Source organism: Mesoplodon densirostris, chromosome 15, assembly GCF_025265405.1.
Source record: "Mesoplodon densirostris isolate mMesDen1 chromosome 15, mMesDen1 primary haplotype, whole genome shotgun sequence".
Classification (NCBI taxonomy): domain Eukaryota; kingdom Metazoa; phylum Chordata; class Mammalia; order Artiodactyla; family Ziphiidae; genus Mesoplodon; species Mesoplodon densirostris.
In genome coordinates, this window is record NC_082675.1 from 31,461,294 (window position 1) to 31,482,030 (window position 20,737).

A 20,737-nucleotide genomic window follows, 5' to 3' on the forward strand; every position below is an offset into this window, starting at 1 on the left:
GAAGCAGGAGAACAGAGAATCTATTCAGTGAGATTAGATTAGGAGGAAGAGATGAAATTCGCTTTTAGATGCACATGCGAGCACTGAGAGAGATGCTTCTGGAGTCTGTGGTGCATAGGAAGTAGCTGTGTACTGGAGGTGGACCTCCTGACCCTGAGATCTCCTTGAACTCTGGTGCCATGGACCAATCACTCCTACACTCTTCACTGCCGGCATCATTACGCAAAAGATGGAGCAGAATGAGGACAGGAAACAGACATGAATTATTGAGACCTGGGGAGTGAGGATTAGGGGGTATTTGGTACCACAGTTAGACCTAATACACCCAATAAACAGAGATGGAACACATCAAAGCAAGGCTTCTACTGGAAATTCCATGATTAAAAATATTAATACTCTTGTCCTACAATGAAGCTGAAATAGTTTTTTTTTTTTTTTAAATAGATATTGCCTCCTGGAAGAGCTCTTCCAGGAAACTAAATTTTCAGCCTGTGATAAATTCATGCCTAATATAATATTTCTTTTCTGCAAAGGAGAATAAAATGATTTGGTCTGTGAGTAAACAGAATAGTGATTTGGAGTTTGGCGCTCATGTGAAGTACAAATAAAATCATAAAATTAATGTGCGGTGAGAGACTGACCTTTATGACTGCATAGAAGAAAATGCACCAATAATAAATTTGCTCAAAGGATAAACTATTTTTTTCTGCTTAAAGCCCATCTGGCTGTCACCTTAAAATGAATATTTTTTTTTTTTTTTTTTTCTTTTTGCGGTACACAGGCCTCTCACTGTTGTGGCCTCTCCCGTTGCAGAGCACAGGCTCCGGACGCGCAGGCCCAGCGGCCATGGCTCACGGGCCCAGCCGCTCCGCGGCATATGGGATCTTCCCGGACCGGGGCACGAACCCGCATCCCCTGCATCGGCAGGCGGACTCTTAACCACTGCGCCACCAGGGAGGCCCAAAATGAATATTTATTAAGTGAATAAAATAAAAGCATTTAAAATCCACTGAAGGACTGTGTTTAAATATATATATGATGACAACAATAATAGATGATGAGATGGACTGGATCTTTAAAATTACAGAATAAAGCATATGCTCCGGGAAGACTGTGTTAGGAATATGCCTTTGGCATTGAATCACAGTTCTTAAATCAAGATGTGAAGCCAGTGAAGTAAGAGATGACCAGTTTTTGGAAATGGGGTCTGTGCAGCTACTTCTGAAGGACTGCAGTCCATCAGTTAGCAGGATGCTCCAAGCCACTTGCCTCGCTCACCTGGCAAAAGTGCCATCACGGAGGAATAGGGAGGAAAACATAGGACCACTGACATGTTCTGCAACAAGGGACTGACCTTGTATATTCTTCCTGCCAGCAGCTTCCACTTCCCGATGGCATCGATGGGATAGAACTGGTCAACCTGGCCCTCCTGGAACTGGCCCTGCGTCTGTGGTGGGAGCACCCCGCTGGGGCTTTGTCCTCAGGACCTCATATCGTACAAATCTCTCCCTCTGACTCTTGTCAAAGCCAGGTAAAGACACGTTTTCTCTTTTCCCGAGCACTGTGGGTAGCTCTGCCATGGAGATATGGACCAAGTTCTGGAAGCAGGAAGGGCTTTTGTGGATCCTGTGTTCCTGGACCAAATCAGCCACAATTTCAAAGGAAACAGGATCTACAATCAGCTAGAATCTCCCTGCAGAAAACTGGGAGGAAAAATGTTCAACAGAAGCTGTTTTTCATTTTTTTGCTTTTTGTTTTTCCAACATAGAAGAATATTTTATTACCTTGGGTAGGGAAGTATTTTCTAAACAAGATCCAGAAAATACAAATCATAAAGGAAAAGATGGATAAATTAGGAGGAGTCAAGATGGCGGTGTGGGAAGACACAGAGTTAGCGTCTCCCCACAACTAGGGCTCCTGCCAGCCGCTGGTGGGGGGCTCTGACCCCCAAGGAGACGGGAGGAACCCGAGTGAACTTGTAGGACGTAGGGGGACCGAGGGGGTTGGAGAAGTGGAGGCCAGACATGATCGGCACCCCTGAGGCCAGGGAGATCAGGAGAGGCAGGTGGGAGGGACTCTCTGGGAAGAGCAGGAGAGGAGTGAAGAGCGATCACCTGGCCCACTCTGGCCAGGGAGACTGCTGAGCTCCCAGCCGGTCCCCTGCCCTCCAAGGCCCCCCCTTCCCCCACCTCCAACCCACTGCATTGGTCCTGGGGGCATAGGAGGGAGGTGGGAGAGATCAGGAGAGGCAGGAGGGAGGGGCCCTCTCAGACCCCAGACCAGAGGAGCAGGAGAGGAGAAGAGGAGGCCATCTGCCCTGCCCACTCGAGCCCAGGAAGCCTGTTGGGCTCCCAGGCGAGGGGCACGCCTGGGCCCCTTCTGTTCCTTGAGCCTAAGCCCCGCCCCCCACAGCCCCCAGGGCCTTTTCCAGCCCTGTGAGTATTGAGCATTGGCCCCACCAACTGCCCAAACCTCGCCCTTGCTTAGGCCCCGCCCTCCACAGCCAAGGCCTTCCCCCCACCTTTTTTTTTCCTTTCCCTCCTCCTCATTTTTACTATTGTGGTACTGATGTACCTTCTGGTTGTTGATTCATCTATATTTTTATTTTTACATTCTTTCTAATATATCTGTTAGTTTCCTAGTCTAATTTTATTTTTTACTTTGTTATTGTTCTTTTTTTTTTTTTGCTACCCCACATGGCTTGTGGGATCTTGATTTGTGAGCCCGGGGTCGGGTGGAAGCTCCTGCACTGGGATCTCTGAGTCCGAAACACTGGACTAACAGAGAATCTCAGACCCCAGGGAATATTCCTCAGAATGAGGTCTCACAGAGTTCCTCATCTCAGCTCCAAGACCCAGCTCTACCCAGTAGCTTACAAACTCCAGTGTTGGAAGCCACAGGCCCAACAACCAGTAAAACAGGAACACAATCCCACTCATAAAAAAAAAAAAAAAATGAGACGGCAAAAAATATGTCACAGATGAAGGAGCAAGGTAAAAACCTACAAGACCAAATAAATGAAGAGGAAATAGGCAATCTACCTGAAAAAGAATTCACAGTGATGATAGTGAAGATGATCCAGAATCTCGGAAACAGAATGGAAGCACGGATTGAGAAAATACAAGAAATATTTAACAAAGATCTAGAAGAACTAAAGAACAAGAAAACAGAGATGAACAACACAATAACTGAAATGAAAAAACATACTAGAAGGAATCAATAACAGAATAATGGAGGCAGAAGAACGAATAAGTGAGCTGGAAGACAAAATGGTGGAAATAACTGCCGAGGAGCAGAATAAAGAAAAAAGAATGAAAAGAATTGAAACTATCTCAGAGACCTCTGGGACAACATTAAACGCACCAACATTCAAATTATAGGGGTCCCAGAAGAAGAAGAGAAAAGGAGTGGGTCTGAGAAAATATTTGAAGAGATTACAGTGGAAAACTTCCCTAACAGGGGAAAGGAAATAGTCACCCAAGTCCAGGAAGCACAGAGAGTCCCATACAGGATAAACCCTAGGAAAAACACACCAAGACACATATTAATCAAACTAACAAAAATTAAATTCAAAGAAAAAATATTAAAAGCAGCGAGGGAAAAACAAAAAATAACATACAGAGGAATCCCCATAAGGTTATCAGCTGATTTTTCAGTGGCAACTCTGCAGGCCAGAAGGGAGTGGCAGGATATACTTAAAGTGATGAAAGAGAAAAACCTACAACCAAGATTACTCTACCCAGCGAGGATCTCACTGAGATTCGATGGAGAAGTCAAAAGCTTTTCAGACAAACAAAAGCTAAGAGAATTCAGCACCACCAAACCAGCTTTACAACAAATGCTAAAGAAAATTCCTTAAGTGGGAAACACAAGAGAAGAAAAAGACACACAAAAACAAACCCAAAACAATTAAGAAAATGGTAATAGGAACATACATATCAAGAATAACCTTGAATGTAAATGGATTAAATACCTCAACCAAAAGACAGACTGGCTGAATGGATACAAAAACAAGACCCATATATATGTTGTCTACAAGCGACCCACTTCAGACCTAGGGACACATACAGACTGAAAGTGAGGGGATGGAAAAAGATATTCCATGCAAATGGAAATTAAAAGAAAGCTGGAGTAGCAATACTCATATCAGATAAAATAGACTTTAAAATAAAGACTATTACAAGAGATAAGGAGGGACACTATATAATGATCAAAGGATCAATCCAAGAAGAAGATATAACAATTATATGTTTATGCACCCAACATAGGAGCACCTCAATACATAAAGCAAATGCTAACAATCATGAAAGCAGAAATCAACAGTAACACAATAATAGTAGGGGACTTTAACACCCCACTTACACCAATGGACAGATCATCCAAACAGAAAATAAATAAGGAAACACAAGCTTTAAATGACACAATAGACCAGATAGATCTAATTGATATTTATAGAACATTCCACCCAAAAGTGGCAGAATACACTTTCTTCTCAAGTGCACATGGACCATTCTCCAGGATAGATCACATCTTGGGTCACAAATCAAGCCTTGGAAAATTGAGATTGTATCAGGCATCTTTTCTGACCACAATACTATGAGATTGGAAATCAATTACAGGGAAAAAACCTGTAAAAATCACAAATACATGGAGGTTAAACAGTGCGCTACTAAATAACCAAGAGATCACTGAAGAAATCAAAGAAGAAATAAAAAAAAATACATAGAAACAAATGACAACAAAAACACGATGACCCAAAACCAATGTGACACAGCAAAAGCAGTTCTAAGAGGGAAGCTTATAGCAATTCAATCTGACCTCAAGAAACAAGAAAAATCTCAAATAAACAATCTAACTGTACACTTAAAACAACTAGAGAAAGAAGAACAAAGAAAACCCAAAGTCAGTAGAAGGAAAGAAATCATAAAGATCAGAGCAGAAATAAACGAAATAGAAATGAAGAAAACAATAGCAAAGATCAATAAAACTAAAAGCTGGTTCTTTGAGAAGATAAACAAAACTGATAAACCCTTAGCCAGACTTATCAAGAAAAAAAGGGAGAGGATGCAAATCAATAAAATTAGAAATGAAAAAAGGAGAAATCACAACTGACACTGCAGAAATACAAAGGATTATAAGAGACTACTATAAACAACTATATGCCAATAAAATGGACAACCACAAAGAAATGGACAAATTCTTGGAAAGGTACAATTTTCCAAGACTGAACCAAGAAGAATTAGAAAATATAAACAGACCTATCACAAGTAATGAAATTGAAACCATAATTAAAAATCTTCCAACAAACGAAAGTCCATGACCAGATGGCTTCACAGGAGAATTCTATCAAACATTTAGAGAAGAGGTAACACCAATCCTTCTCAAACTGTTCCCAAAAATTGCAGAAGGAGAAACACTCCCAAATTCATTCTACAAAGCCACCATCATCCTGATACCAAAACCAGAAAAAGATATCACAAAAAAAGAAAATTATAGACCAATATCACTCATGAACATAGATGCAAAAATCCTGAACAAAATACTAGCAAACAGAATCCAACAGGACATTAAAAGGATCATACACCATGATCAAGTGAGATTTATCCCAGGGAAGCAAGGATTCTTCAATATACACAAATCAATCAATGTGATACACCACATTAACAAATTAAGGAATAAAAACCATATGATCATCTCAATAGATGCAGAAAAAGCTTTTGACAAAATTCAACACCGACTTATAAAAACTCTTCAGAAAATGGGCATAGAGGGAACATACCTCTACCTCAACATAATAAAGGCCATATATGACAAACCCACAGGAAGCATCATACTCAATGGTGAAAAACTGAAAGCATTTCCACTAGGATCAGGAACAAGACAAGGATGTCCACTCTTGCCACTCTTATTCAACATAGTTTTGGAAGTCCTAGCTATAGCAATCAGAGAAGAAAAAGAATAAAAGGAATACAAATTGGAAAAGAAGAAATAAAACTGTCACTATTTGCTGATGACATGATACTATACATAGAAAATCCTAAAGATGCCACCAGAAAACTACTAGAACTAATCAATGAATTTGGTAAGGCTGCAGGATACAAAATTAATGCACAGAAATCTCTGGCATTCCTATACACCAACAATGAAAAATCAGAAGGGAAATTAAGGAAACAGTTGCACTCAGAAAACTTGCACTCAGAAAACTATAAAACACTGATGAAAGAAATCAAAGATGACATAAATAGATGGAGAAATATACCATGTTCTTGGATTGGAAGAATCAATATTGTGAAAATGACTATACTACCCAAAGCAATCTACAGATTCAATGCAATCCCTATCAAACTACCAACGGCATTTTTCACAGAATTAGAACAAAAAATCTTACAATTCGATGGAAACAGAGTAAACCCCGAATGGCCAAAGCAATCTTGAGAAAGAAAAATGGAGTTGGAGGAATCAGGCTCTCTGACCTCAAACTATACCAGAAAGCTATAGTAATCAAGACAGTATAGTACTGGCACAAAAACAGAAATATAGATCAATGGTACAGGATAGAATGGCCAGAGATAAACCTACACACAAATGGGCATCTAATTTACGACAAAGGAGGCAAGAACATACAATGGAGAAAAGACAGCCTCTTCAATAAGTGGTGCTGGGAAAACTGGACAGATACATTTAAAAGAATGAAATTAGGGCCTCCCTGGTGGCGCAGTGGTTGAGAGTCCGCCTGCCGATGTAGGGGATGCGGGTTCGTGCCCCGGTCTGGGAGGATCCCATATGCCGCGGAGCGGCTGGGCCCGTGAGCCATGGCCGCTGGGCCTGCGCATCCGGAGCCTGTGCTCCGCAACGGGAGAGGCCACAACAGTGAGAGGCCCACATAACGCAAAAAGGAAAAAAAAAAAAAAAAAAAAAAAAAGAATGAAATTAGAACGCTTCCTAACACCATACACAAAAATAAACTCCAAATGGATTAAAGACTTAAATGTAAGACCAGACACTATAAAACTTTTAGAGGAAAACATAGGAAAAACACTCTTTGACATAAACCATAGCAAGATCTTTTTTGACCCACCTCCTAGAGTAAGAGAAATAAAAACAAAAATAAACAAATGGGACTTAATTAAACTTAAAAGCTTTTGCACAGCAAAGGAATCCATAAACAAGACAAAAAGACAACCCTCAGAATGGGAGAAAATATTTGCAAATAAACAACAGACAAAGGATTAATCTCCAAAATATACAAACAGCGCATGGAGCTCAATATCAAAAAAACAAACAATCCAGTTAAAAAATGGGTGGAGGGCTTCCCTGGTGGCACAGTGGTTGAGAGTCTGCCTGCCGATGCAGGGGACACGGGTTTGTGCCCCGGTCCAGGAAGATCCCACGTGCGCGGGGCGGCTGAGCCTGTGAGCCATGGCCGCTGAGCCTGCACGTCCAGAGCCTGTGCTCCTCAATGGGCGAGGCCACAGCAGTGAGAGGCCCGTGTAGCGCAAAAAAAAAAAAAAAAAAAAAAAATGGGTGGAAGACCTAAATAGACATTTCACCAAGGAAGACATACAGATGGTCAAGAGGCACATGAAAAGATGCTCAACATCACTAACTATTAGAGAAATGCAAATCAAAACTACAATGAGGTATCACCTCACACCGATCAGAATGGCCATTATCAAAAAAGTTAGAAACAGTAAATGCTGGTAAGGGTGTGGTGAAAAGGGAACCCTCCTACACTGTTGGTGGGAATGTAAATTGATACAACCACTATGGAAAACAGTATGGAGGTTCCTTAAAAAACTGCAAATAGAACTACCATACCACCCAGCAATCCCACTACTGGGCATATACCCTGAGAAAACCATAATTCAAAAAGAGTCGTGTACCACAATGTTCACTGCAGCATTATTTACAATAGCCAAGACATGGAAGCAACCTAACTGTTCACTGACAGATGAATAGATAAAGAAGATGTGGCACATATATACAATGGAATATTACTCTGCCATAAAAAGAAACGAAATTGAATTATTTGTAGTTAGGTGGATGGATCTAGAGTCTGTCATACAAAGTGAAGTAAGTCAGAAAGAGAAAACCAGATACTGTACGCTAACACATGTATATGGAATCTAAGAAAAAAATTGTTCTGATGAACCTAGTTGCAGGGCAGGAATAAAGACACAGATGTAGAGAATGGACTTGATGACGGGGTGGGAGGGCAAAGCTGGGGCGAAGTGAGAGTAGCATCGACATATACACACTACTGAATGTAAAATAGTTGGCTGGTGGGAAGCAGCAGCATAGCACAGGGAGATCGGCTTTGGGATGACCTAGAGGGGTGGGATAGGGAGGATGGGAGGGAGGCTCAAGAGGGAGGGTATATGGAGACACGTGTATGCATATGGCTGATTCGCTTTGCTGTGCAACAGAAACTAACACGGTACTGTGAAGCAATTGTACTCCAATGAAGATCTGTTACAAAAAAAGATTGAGACATAAAAAAGCTCAAATTATAAATTTAATAGAAGCTGTTTTTGAGTCCGTGTTTGTTATTTCTTCTTTCAAGGCAGCTCTCTCCCTCCCCTGTTAAATTCCAAGCAGCCACTGGGACCCACTGATTCTACCTGAGAATCTCTCCTTCTCCACCCCTCCCAGCCCCACCTGCCCTAATTCAGGCCTCAGCCTCTCTCCCCTCTGCTAGGAGATGGTCTTTGTGTCTTTCCTAAAGACCACCACAAACTGCATGTCATTCCTAAGTCAGGACCCCAGGGGTTTCCTGTCGCCTACTCGGCCCTGGTCACCTGCCCTCATCCTCCGTGGCCTCGTCCCCCATGGCCCTCCCACCACCAGGCCCCACATGATGTGCCTTCCTTCCCTCCCTCCCTCTTTGCCCAGCACGTGCTCTGCCCTCTCTCCCGACGGCCAGAAATCTGGAGGCCTGAGGATGCACGTCCCCCGTGAGGACTTCTCTGACCTGGCGGCCACACTGCTCCAAGCCCATACCTCGGATTCTTCAACTTCTGTCCAGCTCATGTCCATGAGACCTTTGGAGTTTCCGAGAATCACATTTTCTGAACCCAAACCTGTGGCCTGAAGAGTACAGGGTTGAGATCCCTGTCCTAGAGTCTGAGGGATGTCAGCGCCCATGACCACACGTGGGCTCATCCAGGATCTGCAGGGCGGACAGCAGCACGGGGCCGCTCATGACGCAGTGGCTGCTCATGGAAAGGTGGCCGTTTAACCAGCCTCAGGGGCACAGTCTACAGGTGGATGGAACACATGACATTTTCAAGCACTGGGACTTTGTAACTATCCCCGCCAGTACCTTTTTACTCAACACTGACCTGGTCCTTCATCTTTATCTTCTATTTTTACCTTCATCTTCAATAATCAAATTATGGTCCCTGTAATGGACACCTGTTTGCTGCCAGAACACTTCCCTTCCATTCTTTTTTTTTTTTTTTTTTTTTTTTTTTTTTTGCGGTACGCGGGCTTCTCACTGTTGTGGCCTCTCCCATTGCGGAGCACAGGCTCCGGACGCGCAGGCCCAGCGGCCATGGCTCACGGGCCCAGCCGCTCCGCGGCACGTGGGATCCTCCCAGACTGGGGCAAGAACCCACGTTCCCTGCATCGGCAGGCAGACTCTCAACCACTGCGCCACCAGGGAAGCCCCCCTTCCATTCTTGATGAGTATCGTTTTTGTTTGTTTTGTTTGGGTATTTAAAACCAGCCCTTCTGTTCTCAGCCATGTGGTTTGAGTGGGCCTATCCCATCATCCGGTCTAGGGGCCAATTCGAGTATTCCTGCCCCCCCAGCTACAGTGCCGGGGATGTAGTTAAGGGAGGGGCCCAAGAGATCCCCTTGCCATGCTGAGTCACCCATGGTCGGGCCCAAGGTCTCAGCTTGCCTATTCATAGAGAACTCAGGCCCACTTCTGGGAATCCTGGCACCTATGTGTTCATTCTCAGGCTCAGGGGTGTGCAGATAGGAGGCTTGGAGCTGCTGCAGCTATAAGGGGGAGCACCCAGAGCTGCACTGGAGGTTCACTGAAACCCTGAGAAGGCATCCAGCCAGTGGACATGGAGCTCAGAGATGGCTCCAGCAGACAGTGAGTCCTAGATCAAGCTATGCATGAAAGTATCCTCAGACTTTTCAGTTATGTGAATTGAAGACTGCCTTCTTTGGTCTAGGCCAGTTAGACCAGAGCAGTTGTCTATCACTTGCAACCAAAAGAATCCTGAGGTTTCCATCTAATAGCCACATTCATTATTATTTCTCTCAATTTTCTTGCTTTCTGAAAGGTTAGTCACCGTCACTCAGCTTTTCTACCCTAGTTTCTCACTTTACTGTGCTGTGCCCCTTCAGTCACGCTGCTCACATGTGCATTTCTCCTGTGTGTAAAATTATTTATTCATCAATCCAAATAGTGTCTCAAATATTTCTTCCAATTGGAACTTTCATGGATTAAAGGATATTTTTGTTTGTAAAACCATAATGTTCACAGTCATATTCACAAAAATCCTAAAAATGAGAAAAATTGGGAGGAAGATAGCACTAAGAGAAATCCAGGCAAATATGATAAGTCCTTGCACAATATCCAGCAGGTGTCCTCCTGTGTATCCCTGTAGATTCAGTGCATGGATCCTTCCCTTTAGAAAGCCCCTGTCCACCATCTCTGAGCCCCCAACTGTGGGCCATGGGGTTGGGCACATGACCAGGCTAGCCAATCAGAGTAGTCCATTCCCCTGGCCACAGAGATTTGTTCCGAGATGGACACCTGATCCAAAGAGACTTTGTCTTCACTGGGATTTAATATTTTAATTACTGGGATTGCACACTAAGGTAATATATGCTGCAGTTGCTCATGATCCTCCCCGAGATGCATACAGTAGGAGGGAAAGAGGCCAACGGGTAAAAGCAAGGTGAAAAGCACAGCCAATAAATTGAGAGAGAGAGAGAGAGAATTGAGACTCTCTCTGGATTTAGATACAATCACTATATTCTATATGAACCAGTGAATTCCTTTTTTTTTTTTCCAGTTCTGTTCATTTGCTTGGAAAGGAAAAGTGGTTTAAAAACCTTTTTTGTCCTTAATTTTAAAATTTCATGTAATGGTGGTATGTCATGTCATTAGAGAATTAAGGAAATCAGATGGATACTCATCAGGTACTCCCCCTAATAAAGGGGGAAGATTAATTTAAATGCATAAATACTTTAAAAAATAGACACCTATTTACTCACAACTCAGATTAACACATTTTGTCATACTCACTTCAAATTATTTAAGACATGAAACATTATAGCGAATGTCCTTCTCCTCCTTCCCCAGAAGTAGTTTCTTCTGGTGAATTCTTCTTTCTACCTAAACTATTTTAAATTGGTTTTCTGTCATGTGCACCTGAAAGTTTTTACTAATAAATATGCCTCTCATGCCGCTTAGGACAGACAGCTCCAGAGCTGACAACCGCTTGAATCTTCTTTTCTGACTGTGTATGACAAGCTGTTGGTGCATAACGAATATTAAGTAACAGCAACAACTGTTGTTTAGCCATCTGCCAAGTCACATGGTCGAAACAATGAAATATTTGGGAGTTCTTAGCTTAAAAAAAGAATCCAACTATATCTAGAAGAAAGATAAGAATGACTTTTATCATAGCAGGAGATTTCTTCTTTGTTTGATTTCATAGGTAAGCTCTTTTTCTTCTGTTTGAATTTTCAAAAGCAAAAAGCAATGTTTCTTTCACCAAAATCACAAACAGCAAAAGAAAAAAGTAGGTAAACTGGACTTCGAAAGTAAAAATTTTGTGCATCAAAGAATACTATCAAGAAAATGAAAAGGCAAACCACCAAATGAGAGAAAACATTTGCAAATCGTATATCTAACAAGGGATTAATATCCAGAATATATGAAGAACTCCTACAACTCATCAAAAACCCAAAGAACCCAATTTAGAATGGGCAAAGTACTTGAATAGACTTTTCTCCAAAGAAGATATACAGGTGGCCTACAAGTATATGAAAAGATGCTCAGCATCACTAATCTTAAGGAAAATACAAATCAAAACCACAGCAACCTACCACTTCACACTCATTAGGATGCCTATTATAAAGAACAAAAATAAAAGCCCAAACAGAAAATAACAAGTGTTCTCAAGGGCGTGGAGAAATTGGAACCTTTGTGCGTCACTGGTTGACTGTGCGTCAACGTGAAATGGTGCAGCGGCAATAGAAAACAGTATGGTGATTCCTCAAAAAGTTAAAAATAGAATTACCTAGTAATTCTACTTCTAGGTATACACTCAAGAGAATTGAAATCAGGGACTAGAACAGATATTTGTACATCAATGTTCATAGCAGCATTATTCACAGTAGCTGAGAGTGAAAGCACCCCAAGAGTCCATCAGTTGATGAATGGATAAACAAAATGTGGTCTACATACGCCATGGAATATTATTCAGCCTTAAAAAATTCTGACACGTGCTACAACATGGATGGGCCTTGAAGGTATTATGCTAAGGGAATAAGTAAGATACAGAAGGACAAACATTGTATGATTCATTTAAGTGAGGTCCCTGGAGTAGTCAAATTCATAGAGACGAAAGTACAATGGTGGTTACCAGGGGCTCGAGGGAAGGGGGAAACGAGGAGTTATTGTTTGATGGGTACAAAGTTTCTGTTTGAGATGATGGAAAGTTCTAGAAATTGGATGGTGATGAAGGCTGACTGTGCTTAATGCCACTGAATTGCTCACTTTAAAATGGTAAATTTCGATATGTATATTTTATCACAGTAAGAAAAAAAGCCATGATTCTCAAGGAAAATCTATAGAGACAGATAGTAAATTAGTGGTTGTCTGGGGCAGGGGGCTAGGAACAGAGATTAACAGTCAACGGGCATGAGGATTTTGGGGGGTGGGAGGCAGAAATGCTCTAAAACTGACTTATGGTGATGACTGTACCATTTGGCAAATTTTCTAAACATCATTGAATTGTACTAGAAATGGGTGAATTATATGATCTGTAAAATAGGCTTCAATAAATTTGTAAAAAAAAGAAGCAATGTTTCTAGAAATATTTCTCAGAAGGACCGTATTTCTATAAAATGTTCACAGGAGCTCCTTAAGAAAAAGGAGTTCTACAGTCAACTGTGCGTGAGGAAGACTGTAGGTATTTCCCATGGAGGGCTCTGTAGGGCGCCCGGGATGGCCTGTGACAAAGGAACCCTCTTGGCCTGCCCTCCCCCAGGACATCCTACACACGTGGAATGTGCTCCATCTTCCTCCCTCCATGGGGCTCTTGCTCACACCCTCCGACTAAGGGTCTACAGAACACACTTCAGCGAATGCTAATGGGAAGTTTATTAGAAGTCACTTCCGTTGGCAGACAGCTGGTTAAGATCATTTTCATTGTCCTATCGGCATCCCTGAAGTTGTTTTCTTGATGAAGCCATCCCTGGAACCAGAGGGGGATGATTCCTCTCAGCAGGTGCAAAGAATAAAGATCACCAGATCCACCAAAGCCTGCAGTTCTGGGACATCACCCACCACCCCTCCACGGGGAGGGAAAAGGAAGGGGTGGCACTAGCTTAGCCCAGGCTCACGTCTCTTCACGCACCAACCTGGCTCTGCTACTAGGAAAATACACCCTGATTGATGGCAGCCCAAGGTAAAACCCTAGATGGAAAGTTCTAAAGGGGCTTGTAAGGCTAGCTAGGAAGCAAAGAGTATTTATTAAGCACCTGCTGTATACCAGGCATCATACCAGGTGCGTGCTTGTGCCTCGTTTAATCCCCTTGGCAGTCCCTGTGACAGGTACTGTTCCACCACTTTGCAGGTGAGGACCTCAGGGCAGGAGGTTAAGTGATGGTCACACAGCCAGGCCTGGGTTCAAGTCCAGCTCAGGACACCAACACTGAAACTCTGGGTAAAGGCAGACCAAGCAGGTCACAGATAATGGAAAGCAAGGTACAAAAGGTTGTACGGACAGGGCTTCATTTGGTAGAAGATCCCAGGTAATGGTACGTGTCACACACACACACACACACACACACACACACACAGTTAACGTTGTGATCAGGTGAGCAGCCTGGGACACAAAGAGACAGGAGGGTGGGGGGCCTGCAAGCCCACAGCTGGTGTCCCTGGAGGCCCTGGTGGGGCGGGACCACAGCAGCACATCTGAGCCGAAGGAGCAGGCAAAAGGAGCGGGGTAGAGGCTGTAATTCACAGGAGAAATGAGCACACCCAGGCCCACCGGAAGGCAGCTCAGACTGACGTCAGTCAGTATGTAAACAGGCCAAGCCAGGGAGAGGGTGGGGTTTCCTGCTCTGTCCCCGGCTAGTCTGGGGCCCTGCTGCCCTGGTGAGGCAGGAGGTCAGTCACTGCCTGCCCTCCCTCCGGAGACCCAGGGCAAGGTGATCCCTAAGACCGAGCCAGACAGACCTCCCTGGCTCCTGGCTGGGTGAGGTTACCGGGCTCAACCCACAGTACGCCGGCCGCTGGGCCCCTGCTCAAGCACGGACCTGTGGTTAGAGCTGGGTCCCTGGGGATGCTCCCAGATGGCGATGCTATTGTCATCACCGCTGAGTAATGTTCCCCGAATAAAGCCGCGAGCACATCACACGAGCCACCTCATTTAATGCCAGCATCCCAACATCTCTGAAGCAGGCACCGTTGCTTCACTATGGAAGCAGAAATGGAACACGCAGAGGTTAAGAATGTGTCTGACATATATGGAATCTAAAAAAGCGGTACTGAAGAACCTAGGGGCAGGACAGAAATAAAGACGCAGACGTAGAGAATGGATTTGAGGTCACAGGGTGGGAAGGGGAAGCTGGGACGAAGTGAAAGAGTAGCTCTGACATATATACACTACCAAACGTAAAATGAATGGCTAGTGGGAAGCTACCGCATAGCACAGGGAGATCAGCTCGGTGCTTTGTGACCACCTAGAGAGTTGGGATAGGGAGGGTGGGAGGAAGGGAGACGCAAGAGGGAGGGGATATGGGGATATATGTATACTTATAGCTGATTCACTTTGTTGTACAAGAGAAACTAACACAACATTGTAAAGCAATTATACTCCAATAAAGATTTTAAAAAAAAAGAAAAAAAAAAAAAGAACGTGTCTGAGTCTTGGGTACCAGTGAGCCCAGCATGCGAAAACCACGCTCTCAGTGACTCAGAGATCAGGCCAAGTGAGGTCACTGTGCTTTATCTTTCCAGGATGTTGACACAAGATCGAGGTACTGAGATCTTAAATCAATTCTTGTTCCCATCTTGACAACTGCCGTCAGCTTCCTGCTTCAGCACTAGCCTTTGTGCCCATGGTTTCAGCTGCTTGCCTTGCACGAGACCCAGTTAACCCAGCTGGCTTGTGTGGTTCTCTAGCTGGGAACACGTCTCACCTGCTAACAGCCCCAAAGGAGTGCTTGGTACATAGTAGCTGCTTAATAAATACCTGTTAAACGTAACGTGCTCCCCAAGGCATCCCAACAGGTGGAACGGAAGAGGTTCTAACTAACCATCTCAACCACCTGTCACTGGGCACCAGGAAGCCACAGGTCCACCTAGTGCTGGGCCAGTCCAGTCTCTAGCTCCCCTTCCCCTCGTTCCTGCCTCTAACAAGGGCTCCTGGAGGACCTTGCCTGGACACTGGCCCTTCCACACATCAAGGGGCATTTTCAGGGGTCTTAAAAATATATATATATATACACACATACATATATATATGTGTATATATATATATATATATATCCTCTATTGCTATCTTTTTCCTTACTGGAAAAGTAATACATAATGTTCATTGTTGTGGTTGTTTTTTTAACAAAAAAAAAAAGAGGAAAGGTAAGCACAGAGAAGAAAATTAATATCACCTTTCATACCATGACTGAATAATAACTAAGGCTAATATTTGGCTTTATACCCTGAAGTGTTTTGTTCCTGAAGTGTATATATATATATATACACACACATATATATGTAGTACATATATATACACACAGAAATGAGCTCATGTTTTGTAATTTTTTACATTTTAAAATTTTTATTTAAAAAAAAATCTATCCAAATAGTGAACATTTTTTAATAACGTGAAGTATTCTTCTACAACATAATTTTTGAGGTCTGCCTGTATTTCACCATTCTAAGTTATCTCTTGTTTTGGGATGTTTAGGTTGCTTTTAACTTTTTTACTATTATGGAAAATTATTTAATGAAGATTCTGTGACAAGATCGACATGCACACTCATGAATATTATCAGATGATAAATTACCAGACATGGGATTCTGGGTTTAAAAAATATGTTAAAAAATACAGTTTAAAAAACTTTAAAAAATATTTATAAAAGCAACATACTCTCATTACATGTAACGTAGAAAATACGTAAAAGTTGAAGAAAGAAAAGAGTCCATATTACCCATAGTTAACTTCTTCCCACCAAAACAACATCGGTAATGTATTATTTAAATTTCTTCCAGGGTTTTTCTATGCATTACAAAAGCATAATAATCAATTACTTTACACAATTTTGTATTCAGTGGTTCTCACTTTACATTGTATGGCAGGTTAGCTCAAGATTTTCCCTACTCTTCATGTATTTCAATCCTCATCCTCCAGGATTTTCCCAGAGGAAAAATGAGAAACTGCTTAAACACTGCGGACATTTATGACATTATGACAAACAAACCTTTATGACGTTATGACAAACGAACACCCCCTGGGCTGTCGGAGGTTCATCTGCTGAGCGGCCTTCAGTGCCCAGGGCCCTGGTGGGAGGGCTGGACCTGTCCAAGGTGAAGGGGTCAGGGTAGAGGAGGTGGGAGTGAGGAGGGGCCCCCACCCTGCTCAGGGGCAGCTCCTGGGGAGGTGATGGTACCTCGGGGAGTAAGTCTGCTGGCCCAGGGCACTGATGGAGGCCGGAGGCTGAAAGGGGCCTCCCTGCCTCCCCAGGGTTCCCGAGCCCCAGGGATGGCACAGTGGGCTGGGAGCATATTGGAGGGAAATGTTTATTCAAAGGGGCTGGAAATTCACTGACCTATAGGATGGACAAGGTCCCTTTTCTCATTGAGTTTATCATCCAGTGGGAAAGACAGGAAATAAGTGCAGGAAGAAGAAATCTAGGAAGCGTGAGCGCTCTGCTAAGAATCAGAATCAGGTGATGTGACAGGGCGTGACCTCAGAGGAAATGACTCTTCAGCTGCAGAGGTGGCCATGCAGTGATCCAGAGGAAGGCCATCCCAGGCTGAGGGATGGCAAGCTGGGAACATCTAAGAACCAGAAGGAGGCTCCTGTGGGGAGGGCAGGGGGAAGGGAGGCCAGGAGGCAGGCAGGGCCAGAGACCGTGGAGGCTTTGAAGCTGATTAAGACAAATGGGACCATTCTCTGATTCTCCCAAGGAGAACGGGAAGTTACTTGAGCAGGAATATGGTGGGACCTGAGATACTCTTGTCAAAGATCGCTCTGGATGCTCTGGAGGCTATGGTGGGGGCAGATGAAGCAGGAGGGGACTCAGAGAGAGCAGTCAGAGAAGTGGTCCAGGTGAAGGGGATGGGCCAGGTGGGGATGCGGGTGGGATGGATGGGCTTCGGAGGATCAAACTTGCTGATAGTCATCGATGTGAAATGGGAGGGGGCAGGAGAGACAGGCAGCAAGGAACGTAGCTTGAGTTTAGACGGTTCCCCGACCAGGGATTGAACCTGGGCCACGGCAGTGAAAGCACAGAGTCCTAATCACTGGACGGCCAGGAACTCCCCTTGAGTGTAGATTGAAACAACTCTGGATGGGGGTGTAACTTACTGAGAGAGGAAAGTCTGGGGGAGGAAGGGCTTGCATTTGGGATGAAATTTCCTACTAGTCCAGAGAGATGAAGCCTCGACTTGGATTTAATTTCCTTTAAGAACATAAAGAAATGGTGTTTCTGAGCCTCCCTCCAGGTCAGCTGTCTTCTCTCTCCCCTCCTTCCTCCCACTGTCCTTTGTGGCATTTATCACATTCTAACTTCTCCTGCTGTTATTTTAGGATGTGCGTCTTACATTCCTACTCTCGTTTTAAATTGGTTAAAAGCAGGTGTGGTTTTAGTTTCCCTTACCTCTCTGTATTTTCTTCACTACCCAATACAAACAGCAGGCACTCAGTAAATAGGCTTTATTATTATTATAATTTGTGTGTGTGTGTGTGTGCGGTACACGGGCCTCTCACTCTTGTGGCCTCTCCCGTTGCGGAGCACAGGCTCTGGACGCACAGGCTCAGCGGCCACGGCTCACGGGCCCAGCCGCTCCGCGGCATGTGGGATCTTCCCAGACCGGGGCACAAACCCGTGTCCCCTGCATCGGCAGGTGGACTCTCAACCACTGTGCCACCAGGGAAGCCCTACTTTATTATTATATGTTAAATATTCACACCATCTGACTCAAATTTGACAGATGGAATATAAATATTATATATGTCAAAAAAGTAATCGGTTGACATAAAGCAGGGGCAGGAAAAATACATTAACTCCTTGCCAAGAACGTAGCAGGCATGTTCCCATACATTAACTCTCTGGTCTTGGGACTTCCCTAGTGGCGCAGTGGTTAAGAATCCGCTTGCCAATGTGGGGCACACGGGTTCGAGCCCTGGTTCGGGAAGATCCCACATGCCGCGGAGGAACTAAGCCCGTGTGCCACCACTACTGAACCCGCGTGCCACAACTACTGAAGCCCGTGCGCCTAGAGCGCGTGCTCTGCAACAAGAGAAGCCACTGCAGTGAGAAGCCTGCGCGCCGCAACGAAGGGTAGCCCTCGCTTGCCACAACTAGAGAAAGCCCGCGCGCAGCAACAAAGACCCAACACAGCCAAAAATAAATAAATTTATTTAAAAAAAACAAAAACAACTCTCTGGTCTTAGAGAGGAAGCATTATTGTGCCATCTTAAGTAAGAGGACAGGTAACACACCCAAGGTCACAGAGAGACTTTGTGCTAAAGGCAGAGTGAGAAGCCAGGTCTGTCCAACTCCAGGCCCATACTTTCCAGCAACCATGATTGTAAATATTTAAGACAAGGCTGCACTTAGATAACTTGCTCTGTTATTAACTGTATTAACAATGTTTTCTGTGCATTTGATAGCATACTGCTGAATTTGGTTTGGTAGTATTTAGTTGAGGATTTTTGTGTCAATGTTCATAAGTAATATTGGTCTCTGGTTTTCTTTTCTTGTACTGTCTTTGTCTGGCTTTGGTATCAGTAATGCTGGCCTCATAAAATGAATGAGGAAGTGTTCCTCTTCATCTTTTTGGAAAAGCTTCAGAAGGATTACTATTATTTTTTCTTTAAACGTTTAGTAGAATTTGCCAGTGAAGCCATGGGGCCCAAGGCTTTTCTTTGTCAGGAGATTTTTGACGACTGATTAAATAGTTATAGGTCTATTCAGATTTCCTATTTCTTTGAGATTTAATCTTGGTTGTTTTGTGTCTAGGAATTTGTCCATTTAATGTAGGTTATCCAATTTGTTGGCATACAATTATGCATAGTGTGCTCATGATTTTAAAAAAATTTTTGTAGAATTGGTAGTAATGTCCCCACTTTCATTTCTAATTTTAGTAATTTGAGTCTTCTTTCTTTCTTAGTCCATAGTGAAAGGTTTGTCAATTTTGTTGATTTTTTTTTTAAAAGAACCAACTTTGGGTTTCATTGATTTTCTCTATTATTTTTCTATTCTCTATTTCATTTCTCTCTGCTCTAATCTTCATTATTTCCTTTCCTTCTGCTAGCTTTGGGTTTAGTTTGTTCTTCTTTTTCTAGTTCCTTAAGTTGTAAAGTTAGGTTGTTGATTTCAGATCTTTTTTGTTTTTAAATATAAGCATTTATAGTTATAAATTTTCCCACAGATTTGACAACGTAAAAATGAAAACTTCTATATGTTAAAAAAAAACAATAAAATACCATCACTAAATACAGAAAGTAAAAGGTCATCTCTAAACTAGGAAAAAAAAAGTTATAACATACATGAAAAAAGAGAATATAAATATTTCTTTTAAAGCAATAAAAAAGATAAGACCCAACTTTAAAATAGGCAGAGGGCATGAACAGACATACAATTCAAATAATCAATAACTATATGAACACTAAAACTCACTAAAAAATAAAAATGAGATATCATTATTCAGCAATCAAATTGGCAAAGTTGTTTTTTCTCATAATTATTCTTAGTATTGTAAGAAATCAGGGACATAGAAACTCTCATATACATTAGTAGAATATGAAATGGTACACTCTTAGGTAATATTTAAATTGCCTTTAACATATGTATAACCAGAGGATTTTTAGGGCAGTGAAACTACTCTGTTTGTATTGTAAAGGTGAAGATATGTCACTATACATTTGTCCAAACCCAAAGGATGTACAACACTAAGAATGAACCCTAATGTAATCTATGGACTTTGGGTGATTATGATGGGTCAGCGTAAGTTCGCCATTTGTAACAGATTCCCATCTGGTGCAGGGTGTGGATTATAGGGGAGCATGTGTGGGGCAGGAAGTATATGGAAAATCTCTGTACCTTCCCCTAAAGTTGCCGTGAATTTAAAACTGCCCTCAAAAATAAAGTCTTTTTTTTAACTTTTAATTTTATATTGGAGTATAGTTGATTAACAATGTTGTGTTAGTTTCAATTGTACAACAAAGTGATTCTATTATACATATACATGTATCTATTCTTTTTCAAATTATTTTCCCTATTAGATTGCTACATAATATTGAGCAGA